The 13,267-nt window shown below is 39.8% G+C and overlaps 1 protein-coding gene across 1 annotated transcript in view; it reads right to left on the bottom strand.

The window, feature by feature from the left end:
- LOC115434311 (microtubule-associated protein tau-like) overlaps positions 1-11,712 on the bottom strand; it is a 97,468-nt gene extending 85,756 nt beyond the window's left edge. The window contains exon 1 of the mRNA XM_030156215.1: positions 11,642-11,712. The gene's annotated coding sequence lies outside the window, so the exon portion shown is untranslated. The remainder of the gene's footprint in view (positions 1-11,641) is intronic.
- Between the last annotated feature and the right edge of the window lie 1,555 nt (positions 11,713-13,267).

Raw genomic sequence — 13,267 nt, 5'->3', positions numbered from 1 at the left:
CCTGTGGGAAAAGTGTAACGGGACGGAGTATGAGAACTTTTCAGGCACATTTATGAAGCTATGGCAGCGTTCATACATCTTAAGGCAAGTTAAAGATAAGACTTTAATCCTTCTTTAATGCTACTCAGAATTAAGTTTAAGGCTTAGCAGTAATAACAAAAACTGAAAATCAACAGTTACTTTAAGTTTCACTAACAATAAAAGAGCCTTTCTGACATTGGTAAAGAAAAAAAAGTTGCATGTTTTATGTTATGTCATACAGAGACAGTGACATGTCAATATCTACATAAATGTGAAATCACTGGTTGTTTGCAACACTCCATTATCAATTCTGTTTGTGCGACAAACACTTGTGGTTTCCAACAACAGCTCAAATGATCTATTTGAAAACTAATAATAAGAGCACTGCAGTTGTAAGCTTAAAGCTAAAGCAGAAAAGGTTAGTCTTACTGTTAAGTTGGTTCTATAATATGACAGATGTTAAGCAAAAATGGCTAAAAATACAGAACTGTAATGTCAGAATTAAAACACAATTAATGAAATCCTACTATCTATTACTAATCTTACAGTGTGTTAGAATTTTAAGGCTTTTTAAAGCTTCAATGTGTAAGATTTGTGTTACGTAAGATTTCCGCTTGTGCTAAAAACCGGTCCTTTGTTGACATGACTAACCTACTGTTTGTCGTCTCTATCCATTATAATATACAAATGAAGGCTATCCTCTTCTGGTGTGCCCCATTGGACCTCCATTATCTGTCCATTACCTTGACATATTTCACCTTATTCTTTGAGAGGGATGTGAAAAAGCCTTTAAAAAGTTTTGAAAGAGGAGAAAACTTCACCTCTGTGACCTTCAGGTGTATAGTCTCTCTAGTAACGTATTTTCATATTCTGACATTTCAACACCTTTACAACAAACCGCAGCTGTTTTTGACTTGTAAAAATATCTTTTAAACTGACAAACACATGTGCAACTGATCAAAAAGTTACTCATCTCTCAACATTCACTGCAATACTTTTTTTTTTTTTTTCTAAAGTGAGGTCCCATGGGTAACAAAAAGAAGGTGTGGGACTTTGCCTCTTTACAGTCTGTACACTGAAAAAACATAGAAAGTGCACACAAATCTTACATAATAAACCTTTAGGATATGTATCTAACCTGCATTTTATCAGATTCACCCTGTTTTCATTTTAGAACTATTCATATTTGTTTATTATGAGTTACTGCTGAGTATGAGTGAATGTCTAAAATATTCTATTGTATCCAAACTTTCCATGAATACAGCCATTTTCCGAGCTATTTACTTCACTTTAAGCGAGACAATTGCTATTTTACAATATAGGACATATAATATTCCAGAGAGAACTGCTTTCTAAATACAGCCTACAAGCATGAAGAGGAACTTCCAACAAAACCTGCCAAAACACACTATTATGTCATGCGGGAGCTGCAAATCCAAGCACAATCCCACACACACACCAGTTGAGATGTAGTCACTTAAAAAAAAAAAAAAAAACCCTGAGAAGAGTTCCCACTCAAACCAGTGGGTGTCAAGGTCCAACAGTTCTAAAGTTACGTGTAAATCACATCTGCTTCATTTGCCGGGCTAAGAGTCTGAACAGCTCACGACAGTGCAGCGGCAGTGATTAACTCATCCTTCTGGAAGTCTCTTTGAACAGGCCATGTGAGGGGTCATGAGGATAAAGGGGGCTATTGTACTGGGGTGCATCGCCCTTGGGTAGGAGGGGTAACTCATGGATGACCCTGTGTAGGCTGAGGGGGGGAGGTACAGGGTGCCTAGATTAGGATGCAAAGGTGGCAACCCCCCTGGTAGACCCTTAGGGCACAAGGAGATTTTCCTCCATCACCAACAGTGTCCAAGGCATCATGTCATGTGTGGACCCCCCCACCCCGAGGTGGAAAGCAGATGGCAGTGGATTAGCATCTGAATGTGGGCATGCAGATCCACGGGGGGTCTCCCTCTCCTCCTGTCTCCCCACAGGGGATAGGTGAGCTGAGGAAAAGACGCTCTGGAGACACAAAATCCATAATTGGCTACCCACAGTGTGCAGACAAAAGAAGTGGGAAAAAAACCGTGGCTTTAAACAGTAGTGAATCTGAAAGAGCCAATTACAGACGGAATATGTCATTCGCCTATTTGTACTGTAGTCATTCTCTAAGAATGTCTGTTCATTTGAGATACAATACAAAACCAAGTCTGCTTTTAGTAGCAGGAGATGCCAATCTGGCCTTGTCCCCCAGTACAGATAACATCAGGACACATAGCAAATGTCACAGCTTTGAACTTCAAGTCTGTCATGTTTGGACCAGAAAACATGCTGGTATCAACAATGAGCAATGTTTGGCCTCACAAACCTCTCCTTACAAAACTCAGCTGATTTTACACACCATTCTTTAAAAACATTTACTTACAATGAAATGTCCTCTGTGCATAAAAAAAAAGAAAAACACAACGCAGGTTTGAACAAGTTATAATCAAGACTTTTACAAGACCAAGGCCATGACCATGAAGGCAACAGAGCTATTTCACAACAATCCTGGTAATAATTGCAGTTAATTCATTTATGCGCAGGTCTCAGGCCAGTTTGCATTAGTGCTTATTGGTTCCATGTTGGTTTCATTTTATAGATTTGTTACAGTGGGATCAATAGGAATTATTCCCACAGACACATTTAAAAAAGAGAGAAGTAAATGCAGTTTATAAAAGTAACAGCAGTATCATCTACTCAAAGTTTAAAACATGTAAAAACTGCATTTTTGACATTTTAAGGCAAAATAAGACAAATTCATTATGCTTCCTCATACAAAAAGTAACTCTTATTGATGAAATTCTCACAATTTACCATTAAAATCAAGAATATATATCCAGATAAACACTGATAAACACAAAGTACATTAATGGAAGCTACAGACAATGTTTGAGGTGGACAAAAAGTACAGATACTTTCCTTTGTTGACTGACTTAAGTATTAAAAATATAGTAAACTATAGCAACAAATTCTTTATCAGATATTTTGGAGGCTACTTTAAGTTTGGCTTATAATATATTCAACAGAAATGATCACCACATACTCACTACTACCTCACTGAAGATAAGGTTTTGGTCTCTTCCTTGGTCAGAGTATTTCATAAAGTGGCTCCCAGAGGAGTTTTTAAGGATCCACAGAAAGACTGATCCAAAGACAGCTTTCTACATTAAATTATCTATGCATGTAAAATGTATTGTTCCCTATGCTGTAGTAAAGTGTGGACCAAGACTCCTGTGTAGCGTTACGTCAGAGAGACCAGATGCAGAGGTAAAATATAGAACTGAGTTACGCTGTTCCTAAGAGACCAAGAAACGGAACAGATTTGGCTGCATTGTGTATTTCAGCAATAAAGCATACAGAATAAAAGAACTTAATAAGGCAAATGGGGGTACTGTTAAAGTAAATAACAGCCGATACACTGGAAAATGCCCCAAAGCACTGGCAAATGTTTCCTGATTTTGCTTGTGGACAGCTCAATACTCATTAGTCCTGTATCTTAACAAGAAATCAAAGCAGAACGATGAATGTTAGAAAGATAAGAAAACACACAAGTTGAGGAAAGCACAAACTCCAAAAATCTAGGCCTGTGAGCTCATGTTCCTTAGTTTATCGCCAGCCATTGTCGCTGTTGAAAAGACCAGCCACACTAGGTCAATGGCACCCAGCGAAATAAATCTCCCCTCAAGAAGCTACTGCCACCGAGCTCATTGTGGTGCTGAACGACACTTTCCTTCCCCAGAGGCCATTCAAACATCTGTTGATGAATTAAGCGACGGTCGCGATTTATACCCCTCGATTTAATGAGGTGACATGAGGTAGTAGAATCTCACGGACCGGTCGACGTCTATGAGACAGCACCTCAGGGATACATGCCCTCATCTGCTACAGGTTCACTGAAAACTGTGTGTGTCTGTAGAGGACTGAGTCTAAAATAGAAACACATAATAAAGACAAGAATGAGGGGGTTTGATCCATCCATTGAACCTTACACAATAATTACCATGGTAACACCAATTAGAGGAGTGCAGTAGGGTCAAAGGTTTTGTCCAAATCGGAGGGATTCCCAGGTTAAGGGCAAAGGAAATGAAAAGGAAAAAAAGGTATGAGCAGAACAAGAAGAAGAGGAGAACTCAGGAGTACTGAGAAAAAAACTGTGTGAAAGCCTGTATCCTCTTACTGCAGAGCGAGGCTCACTCCACACACTGGTACTCTGAGGGTCATTCCTTTGAGGGGCTGGTTTCCATGGCAGGGGTTGCCGTGGTGAAGGGGGGCCCTTGGTGGTCCCAGTGGGCCAGCAGAAACAGTCAACAAGTGTACGAGGACAGACGGATGAGAGATGCACTGAATTGTAGATATTCTTATGCGTTTTATATGTTTATCAGCTTCTCATGCAAGTTAAAGAGATGAAAACCTACAAAAATGTTCAAACAATCCAGTCTATAAAATGTCACGTAATAGAGGATAACAAAATTTGATCTAACATTATGATCATAGAAGAAAAACACGAGCAAGCAACGGACATCCAAGGTTTCTTTTAGAATCTTTCTAATGGATTTATAACGTAAAAAAGAGGCAGCAAGTTGTAGCCATATGTGGTATTACATTAGATATTTCTGCTTTGGTTCCATTTCCAGTAGTAGTTGTTGTCTCTTTATTTACTACAGTAAAGCACCTGGTCATAAATAGACAAGAAAACATATTAGAAAAATGGTAGAAGAGGTTTTTGTTGGATTTACCCTCAATCACGTTGTGTATGTTCACTCATCTTCCTCTTCTCAGAGAGGATGTTAGATTTGCTGCTAAGTCGCCTTCCAGACTCACTGAGTGGTGGTCACAGTAAAACCCCTTCCTGGAAACAGGCCAGGAGGACCACTCCATAGACTCAGCTGCTGTGTTCCTGTCGTCCAGTTAAAAAACAGACTCAGAGGAACATCATGTACCATGTATGCATTCACGCTGTCCATCTGTTTCTATGTTTCACCCTGGCTTTACAGAGCTGCTGTGTGTGTGAAGTTCCAATAAACTGGGGGTTTCCATTCATCCGAGATACAGCCTGGACGCACAGATGTACACATGAATAGAGGTGGACACTCAGGCGCATCTGCACGTGCATATAAATGAGTACTAAAGTTAAGACATGTTCTTGTTTAAGAAATTCAGACCTTGAGAAGTAATTTACGCTAAATCCTTGGGGACTTATTTCCATGACATTACATTCCAGTCCTTAATGGATCAACTGAAAAACACTCACGCTGGGATGCAACTGAGAAAGAGTTCTTAAAAGCATGGGGAAATCTGATCTGCAGTGTGTGTTCTAACAATGAGCCTCATTCATTCCACTACATTTAAATATTAGACTAGATACCAGTGTTTTTGTAAAAGGATGAGGAGAAAACAATCTAGCTGTTTAGCCTGCACATCTGGAAATCATAAAGGCTGAGCGCTGCGTAGCTTAGCCGCTGCGCAGGGCTAACAGGAGGTCCTGCTGCAGGAAGAAGCTGAGGCTCATTAGTGGTTTCTTCCCACCATTGGCCCAGGTCAAGGTCCGACAAGCCAGACTGGACTGTAACTGCTGCTGCACGAAAGCCTAAACAAGTCACACAGGCTACTATTAAGTCCCAAAATAGCTCCGCAAACGATAGATGCTTTAAAAGTATCTGCAAATTAAGAGACAATTTAAGTCTTGTCTTTATTGCTCTACAGAAATAAAATCAAACATGCCATGTTTGGAACTACATTACGACACAATTAGAAAAAATGAGTCATCCTGAATATTCTTAAGACTAAATATAATTCATATTATGCAGCACTCAATATTTCTTAATTAGCAGATATGTTGAACCATGCATTATATTCTCCCCTTAAATAATAAATACGCTCCACAAAAAAGCATATTTACTGTTTGTCTCACCATAAAACCACATTTAATCCAGCTTTTTTCACACGTAACTGCAAAGCCAATAAAAGTCTTTAAGCTTAACTAACTTTAAAACAGATGCAGGGCCCAGCTGGTGACATACAACTACAGTCACCACCATAACATTATCCAGAATATGTCAACAGCCCAGTTGTTTGCATTCTTATATGCTTGTTAGGGGTGTGAAACCTCAAACCAGCGACTTAAAGCTGGACTGTATGTCATAACCCGCTAAGAGACACATAAACTTCCTGCAATAGCTCTAACTGAGCACACAGAAGTTTGTTTTTTGCTTTTTTTTTTTTTTTTTTTTCTGGAATGTGTCCGTGGGAACTTGCCCAGAAGAAATTCTCTAAATAAAGAAAGTCTTTCTAGAGAAAGGAAACAGGTTGGAGGCACATGGATGGATCAGCACCAGGAGACGTTCTGCTGCCAAGTCAACCTGTGCAAAATAAACTGCTGTGGTAGGCCTGTTGTTTTAGAAATAAACCTGTGTCCTGCTCATGCCTATTATCAAAGTGAACATGTTACAACACATGAAAGACAACAAAAGAGAAATCTGGAGGAAACAGACCCTAGTGTTGAAGAAGAGAGTTCAGTATGGACTATAAGAACACCATGGCTGAGGGTCCCTCTGTTGAGGGGCATCACCCGTGAGGGAATGGAATGTGACACTGGCTGTCAGGGCTGGTTTGGGAGACTTGGCTGCCAGTCAGCCATAGATGGAGGCCTGGTGGAAGGGCAGCCGGGTGGATGAACGCTCAGAAAGACTGTCCTCTCTGGACTGAGTAGGACACAGGACACTACTTCATCATTCATCATTAATTTTGGGGTTTGCCTTCTGCCCACGAGAGGCGAGGCTTGAACCAAACAACCCAAAGCTTCAAAGCTTTGGCTGTTGCCATGGTAACTGATGCCTGAAACAATATTTCTCCCTATCCTTTTACTAGAATAGATACTTTACATAGATGCCTTGCATTTTTTATGTTTATGGTTTCATATACTTAGCATTACTATGACGAATGAGCAAAACCTTATATACTTTTTTAAAAAACATCTTCTTTTCTAAAATTTCCCTCTTAGTGTTGTCAATTTCTTTGACTTTTGTTGCATGTATTTAAAGTCCTTAAGTAGTCGTAACACTGAACTGCTGCCAAAAAAAACCCCACATCCATATTTCATCCAACCTTTCCTTATAATGCTACCAGCTGTGGCTAACTGTCATGTTTTTGCAAGTACCTTGACTAAAAATGGATGTTTCAACCACCGGCCTCTTACCAGTAACACACAGCTTCACTTTGACGTAGTGCTGAAGCTGCATGTGTACTGCAAGCTGCTTTCCATCCTCTTTAATCCATCCTCTGTTGGAACAATATGTTGCTTTGCATAAGGGTGAAAAGCACACGTGTCCATGCACAGTCATGTTTCCAAGTCAGTGTTCACCATGTGTTACATGCTTAGATCACTATGTTTCCAGGCTCCTACAGACTGGGACATATAAGCGCTCATTGGAGCTTGGTACCACTTAATAACATCTACTGAATGTCACATTACATGGCAAGTCCAAGTACCAAAGTTAAACGTTATCATCACATTTTTACTACCTAAGCAAGCAGAGTTGTTTGAGAGGAAGCTAATGGTTGCACCTTTACAAAAGTGATAAATATTTGTGCAGAAAAATGTTTCATGTCAAGAGGAAGGGGCAGAATACATTCCCAGTTATGACTTTTGGAAAATCAGCATTGGAACTTAGAATACCAATTTTGCAAAGAAAGCTTAAAGTACATAGATTAATGCATCTTTCCTGTTGAACTCATATCGGTTGTCCATTTTGTCTCAGGTTTTCTTTGGTCACTGCCTATGAATGTCTGTCAGTGAAATGGATGATAAGTATATTTTAGCTATGACTAGTCCTGTAGATAGGTTTGGTACCCTCCACTGTCATTCTGGAATACAAGTAAAAATGATCTGTGTTGTTTGTCAGGTTCTTGGGCAGTGCTGAGCGTAGGATGATGCAAAGTAGAACCAGTGGAACATATGAATAATGAGGAACTATGCTGTGGTATTAAAATGATGTAAAACACTACATATAAAAAGACTGGTGTCTTGATCGGAACTTGCAATTTTCAGGCTGCAATTTCAACTCAGATTTAGTTGTTGTTTTAGAGAGCAAAATGTTGAAGACTGACAATCCTACCTCTGTGCGACAGAAAAACTGTATTTATCCTCCTTTTTTTTGTGTGTGTTTCCAGTGAGCCAGACTTAATTCCAACCAAAGATATCACTACATTTTCTCAGCATATGCAAGACCAGTTATTGGACATCATTTATCATTTTGTGTGTTTTTTTTTTTTTTTTTTAACTGTTACCAATATCACTACTTATATAAGTAGGGTTACCAATGTCGAGGCCACGGTGTCAGCATTGGTACTGATGTTGGACATTTTTAACACTGCATTTTTTCATGCCATCATCATCAGTGATAATTTAATTCATTCATCAAAAAAAAAAAAAAAAAAGTCATTCCAAGTCACTACTTGCATGAAGTGTGTGTTTGAGAAACGGTGTGTGTGTCTCCTCCATATGCAGGTCAGTGGGCCATTTGGTTCTTCTGACGTCTGAATTAGATTAGGGCTCTCTCAACTCACAGTCAAGACTTAATCATGTACTAAAGCACACTTCTGCCAGCTCCCATTAGATACCTGTAGCACCAAAGGCCTCGGACTAGAGGAGCAGCAGGGGACCGGGCCTCGCCCTGAGCCCTCAAACCCACACCGCCTTCGCCTGGCTTGAACCACAGTGAACGCACAAAGGGCACTCGACCACATGCTCCTCTTCACAAACCAGCTAAACAAAGTCAGACCAGCTTACATCAATCCGCAAACAAATCTGGGAACTGATCTTCACTCAAACATTGTTCCAATACAATTACTCCCTATAAGGAGGCGTCAGCCAAAATGGCGTGTCTTAATTTCAGTGGAGCGTGGAGTGGTTTTGTGGTTTTGGGACTTTGACGATACACGTAACCAGAACTGACGTTGGGAAATATACTTAACGTTCCCGTGTGGTGCAGGGAGATGGATTGGGTTTCCTCATGGTTGGGAAAATTCAAGAGGTGGCTGAAATGTATGGGCCTTCACACACATACACTTACGTCACTCACAAAAACAGCGCTGGAGTTAGGTTGAAGCATAATGTAAACTTAAATATTTCCATTTATTCTTCAAGTAAACACACAGATGCACTTGTTATGTCGTGATTAAGGTCATCTGTGATTAGACTCAGCCCAATCTGGCCTGATCGAAGTGTCCTGTTGCAGAGGAGGTAAAGCAGCTACCCAATCCTAATGCACTTTGTCAAACTCCATTTACAACAAGCCAAGAAACACCTCCTCTGCATTTACACGGGCACAGAAATGTCCACGCTTAAAGGAAAGCCACATTAAATTATTTTGTATGGCTGTTCAGTGTGTGTGGTCATATTTGTTCAAAGTACGTGAAGTTAACAGGAAGTGAAAAAGCTTCAAGTGCTTGTCAGTAGTTAGCATTAAACTGGGTAAACAACGCTTCACATGTTGTTCTTCATTAAAACATAAAATGAGGAAATTTTAGAAGTCATGTTTTAAATAATTTTCTTGGCAGGTTGTGTCAGGTTACTAAACCTCCAAACAAAAAGGATGCTTGTGCTGCTGAAATGGTGCGAAGACACTGGAACTGGCGCAGTCATACAAATATCTTGGGCCTATTATTGTCTCACACCTCAAGTGTTTGCCAAAAGAAGCACCAGAATTTCTTTTTTCTGTACAGCATTTGTTTTTTCTGTCAAGACCATTGTGGAAACCCATCATGAATGACCAGAAACTTACTGAATCAAATTGTTAAATTCTCTACTATTGACTGATCGGTCACAACTAGAACAGCAACTGATGTTTATCTCCAACCTTGATTAATTGATTTTTTTTTTTTTGGAGGGGGGGTTAAAATATCTGTAAAAGTCAATAAGTGTTTCTCAGACCAACATGACCCTGCCAAATCTATTGACCTAAAAGATGCTCAGTTCATAGAGGCAGAAATAAACAAAGAAATATTTATACATTAGAAGCTGAACGAGATAATTTTGACTCTTATCTATAAAAAGGTCAAACCAATAAATCTATTTTCACACTAGTCTGTGATTAAGTTAATTGTTACAGCATTAGGTTGTTCTTAAATAATGACTCCCAGCCTTTACACAGAAATTTCTGTTTCTTCCCTCTTATGAAGGTTTGTCTTAAACAAGGAGACACTAATTATTATTATTATCATTATTATATTCCAGGAGCAATTTTACACTGATTTTGTTGTTTTTCAATTTAAGTTCAATTCAAGTTTATTTATTTAGCACATTTAAAAACAACTTCTGCTGAGCAAAGTGCTTTCCAGAAATGCATCAATAATTGGTTTTAACTGACACTTTTCTAAGTTCTTCTAATATGTTTGTAAAATGTGTGTCCAGATGGAAGTCTTGTCTACTGTGAACCAAAGGAAGAAACCTAAACCAAAAGCTGACCTCAACCCACTCACAATCCAGCATGATGACTATGTAAAGGTGTTCTTTTTCCTCGTCTAAGACAATATCTTGCCAGACAGCAGATACAAAAAGGGCTAGATTCAGTTCATAAAGGACACTTTCCACATCCAGGGCTGAGATATGTGATCTTGTCTTTCCTGGACATATCCAGGTTGATGCCACACTAAATGGAGGTAGGTTTGGGCCAGATCCATGCTTAATGGGAGCCTGGACATTTATAGATCATTATCAATCGATGATTCTGTTACAAAAATGAATTACATCCCACAATTCCATTATAGATACAGACACATAAAGGAGCAGGTTTCATGGTCACTGCTGTTCCAAATATAATCAGTTTAACCTATCAGATTTCTGAAATAAATGTAACAAAAAACATTAAAATGGATTAAAAGCAGGAATATGCATTTATATATAGATATGCAAGTCATGTATGGCCTCACTGATGCAAGGTGGTAGTGACTGCAAGGGCAACTGGCAGTGACAGACAAGGTGTCAAATCCAGACAGGGCTACTCCCATATCCCAAATCCATCTGCAAACCATCACCTGCGCTGAGAAGTGACTGGAACATCCACCTGTGTATATGCCAGCCTTGGGCTTTTTCACAGGAGGCTGCGCTGTGCTGCAGTGGCACAAGGGGAGCCGGTTTCAGCACCATGCAGGCGTGGACCAGAACAAAAGGCGCAGGCTGAGGCCACTGCTGCAGCGGATAGAAGCGCACCAAGACGCAGCAGGAAGGCGAGAACCGGCGCAAATAAAGCAGAAGTGAAGTCATTTTTACGCACGTGTGCACCGTGGTTAATGATTCCCAATTTGACGCAAAAAAGCCATGTTCCATTCCAAACATCTGGTTGGATTTTTACTCCTCCTGATCATAAATTCATATGGTAAATTCATCAACATAGCTGCACATCAAAGATACACCAGCAAAGGATTAGTGGACAGCAACGACAACAATAAAGAAACCTTTGATTTGAAAAATAAACTTTTTTAGCTGCCGGTTCACTTAAATGTCTGAGAGTCAGTCATGCGCAGTGGATCTCCTATTAAAGCCAGTATTTTCAGATATTGTGGCAGTTCAACCAAGTGCTTCCAGGCTTACCTGCAGGATCAGGCTGCTGAGCGGCTCTAATACTCCAGTGTGAAGGGAGCCGGAGTGACAATGAGAGCAGGATGGGGGCCTGTGGTCCCTCCCATCGCAAATACGATACCGTAAATGCAGCAGTGGAGGCGCACGGGGATTACGCAGCCGCTTTACGCACGGCAGGCTCACCATGTGACAGCATGTGAAATAGATGTGTGGAAAGCTCAAACGTGCAACAAATATATTTTTTTATTTACGCATGGAGACATGAAGGCTCTTATATCGGCTTCCACATGATGCCAGACTGAAACTCCTGCAGGACCAAATGACAAAGTGAGAGTTCAAAGGATGCGTCTGTGCACCAGTGCAGAGGGAAACACTGTCCGCAGTCTACACTAGTGCAGAGCCGGGGTGTGGCTGTTGCTGAGGGAAGATGAAGGAGGCAGGGGTGGTGGTGGTGGTGGTGGTGGGGGGTGCAATGTGGACGTGATGCCAACGGGGGAGAGAATCTAAGAGGGAGGGGTATCAGGAAGAAGCATGTAGAGGAGTAGACGGATCAGTGCGTTCCAGTGGCCCAGAGGTGAGGTGTGGTGAGGATGCTGTCTGGATGATGAGTGTGGACAACAGAAGGGAGTCAGGCAGACATACACGGACCCACAGGGGATGGATGGGGATGGGACTTTAAGGGTTTGCTCTGTGAATTCGCCAAATGAATGTAAAATGGTTAGAACACATGGCAGTTCTCGTCACTCCCTCTGCATTCCTGGATCACATTCAACAGTCGGGTTTGGTTGTCTCTTGGAATCACCCTGATGCCGGTTCAGCTGATAGTCTAAAGTAGGTTTTTTTTTTTTTTTTTTTTTTTAAGATATGCAGTTGCTGCCACCTACTGATAGAAATGGTGAAATGCAGACAGGGATGCTTCCAGTCACAGGCCAACACACTGATGATCCAAAGCACATGATAGCAGCTCTGAAGTCTTCCACTTAGTTACAGAATAGATTGAAAAGTGCTGCTATATGGAAGAAAATGTGTGCCATCAGATACTGAATAGTTGTATTTCACAAGAATTGTTTTGGAATAGTTGTATTTTGGAATTAGGATTTTTTTTTATTGTTGATTTTTTTTTTAATAGTTGTATTTTGTAATTTGATTTTGTTTATAGTTGAATATAAAAAATTCAAATTACGAAATATAGCCATTAAAACAAACAAAAAAAAATCTTGCGAAATACAACTATGCAATATCTGATGGCACAGATTTACTTTGATACTGCTACTAGTTTTTAAATTACTGAGATGATTAAACCAGTGGTTCTCAAAGTTTTTACAGTGGAATACCCCCTGAAATATACTTTTTTTAGTCAAGTACCCCCAACTCTCACTTCAGCATTTTATACTGAAAAAGAATTAGGCAAAATTTGTCCTTGTGCCAAAGGTGTCTGTTTATATTTTCAAAACTTGGTAAACAAACAACATACATTTAACTGTAATATATATTAAAAAAAAAAAAAAAAAAATTAAGTAAATGTGTGCAAAATATAAACTGAAAAGTGTCCTCTTTCATTGATAAGAAAAATACATTGGTCATTAATTAATAAATGAACCTTTCGTCAACAAAAAATAATGACTTAGCTACTCAAAT

The sequence above is a fragment of the Sphaeramia orbicularis genome, chromosome 2, assembly GCF_902148855.1.
Source record: "Sphaeramia orbicularis chromosome 2, fSphaOr1.1, whole genome shotgun sequence".
Classification (NCBI taxonomy): Eukaryota; Metazoa; Chordata; class Actinopteri; order Kurtiformes; family Apogonidae; genus Sphaeramia; species Sphaeramia orbicularis.
Note: the sequence above shows the minus strand (reverse complement) of the source record. Positions and strands in the feature narration are given on the sequence as shown.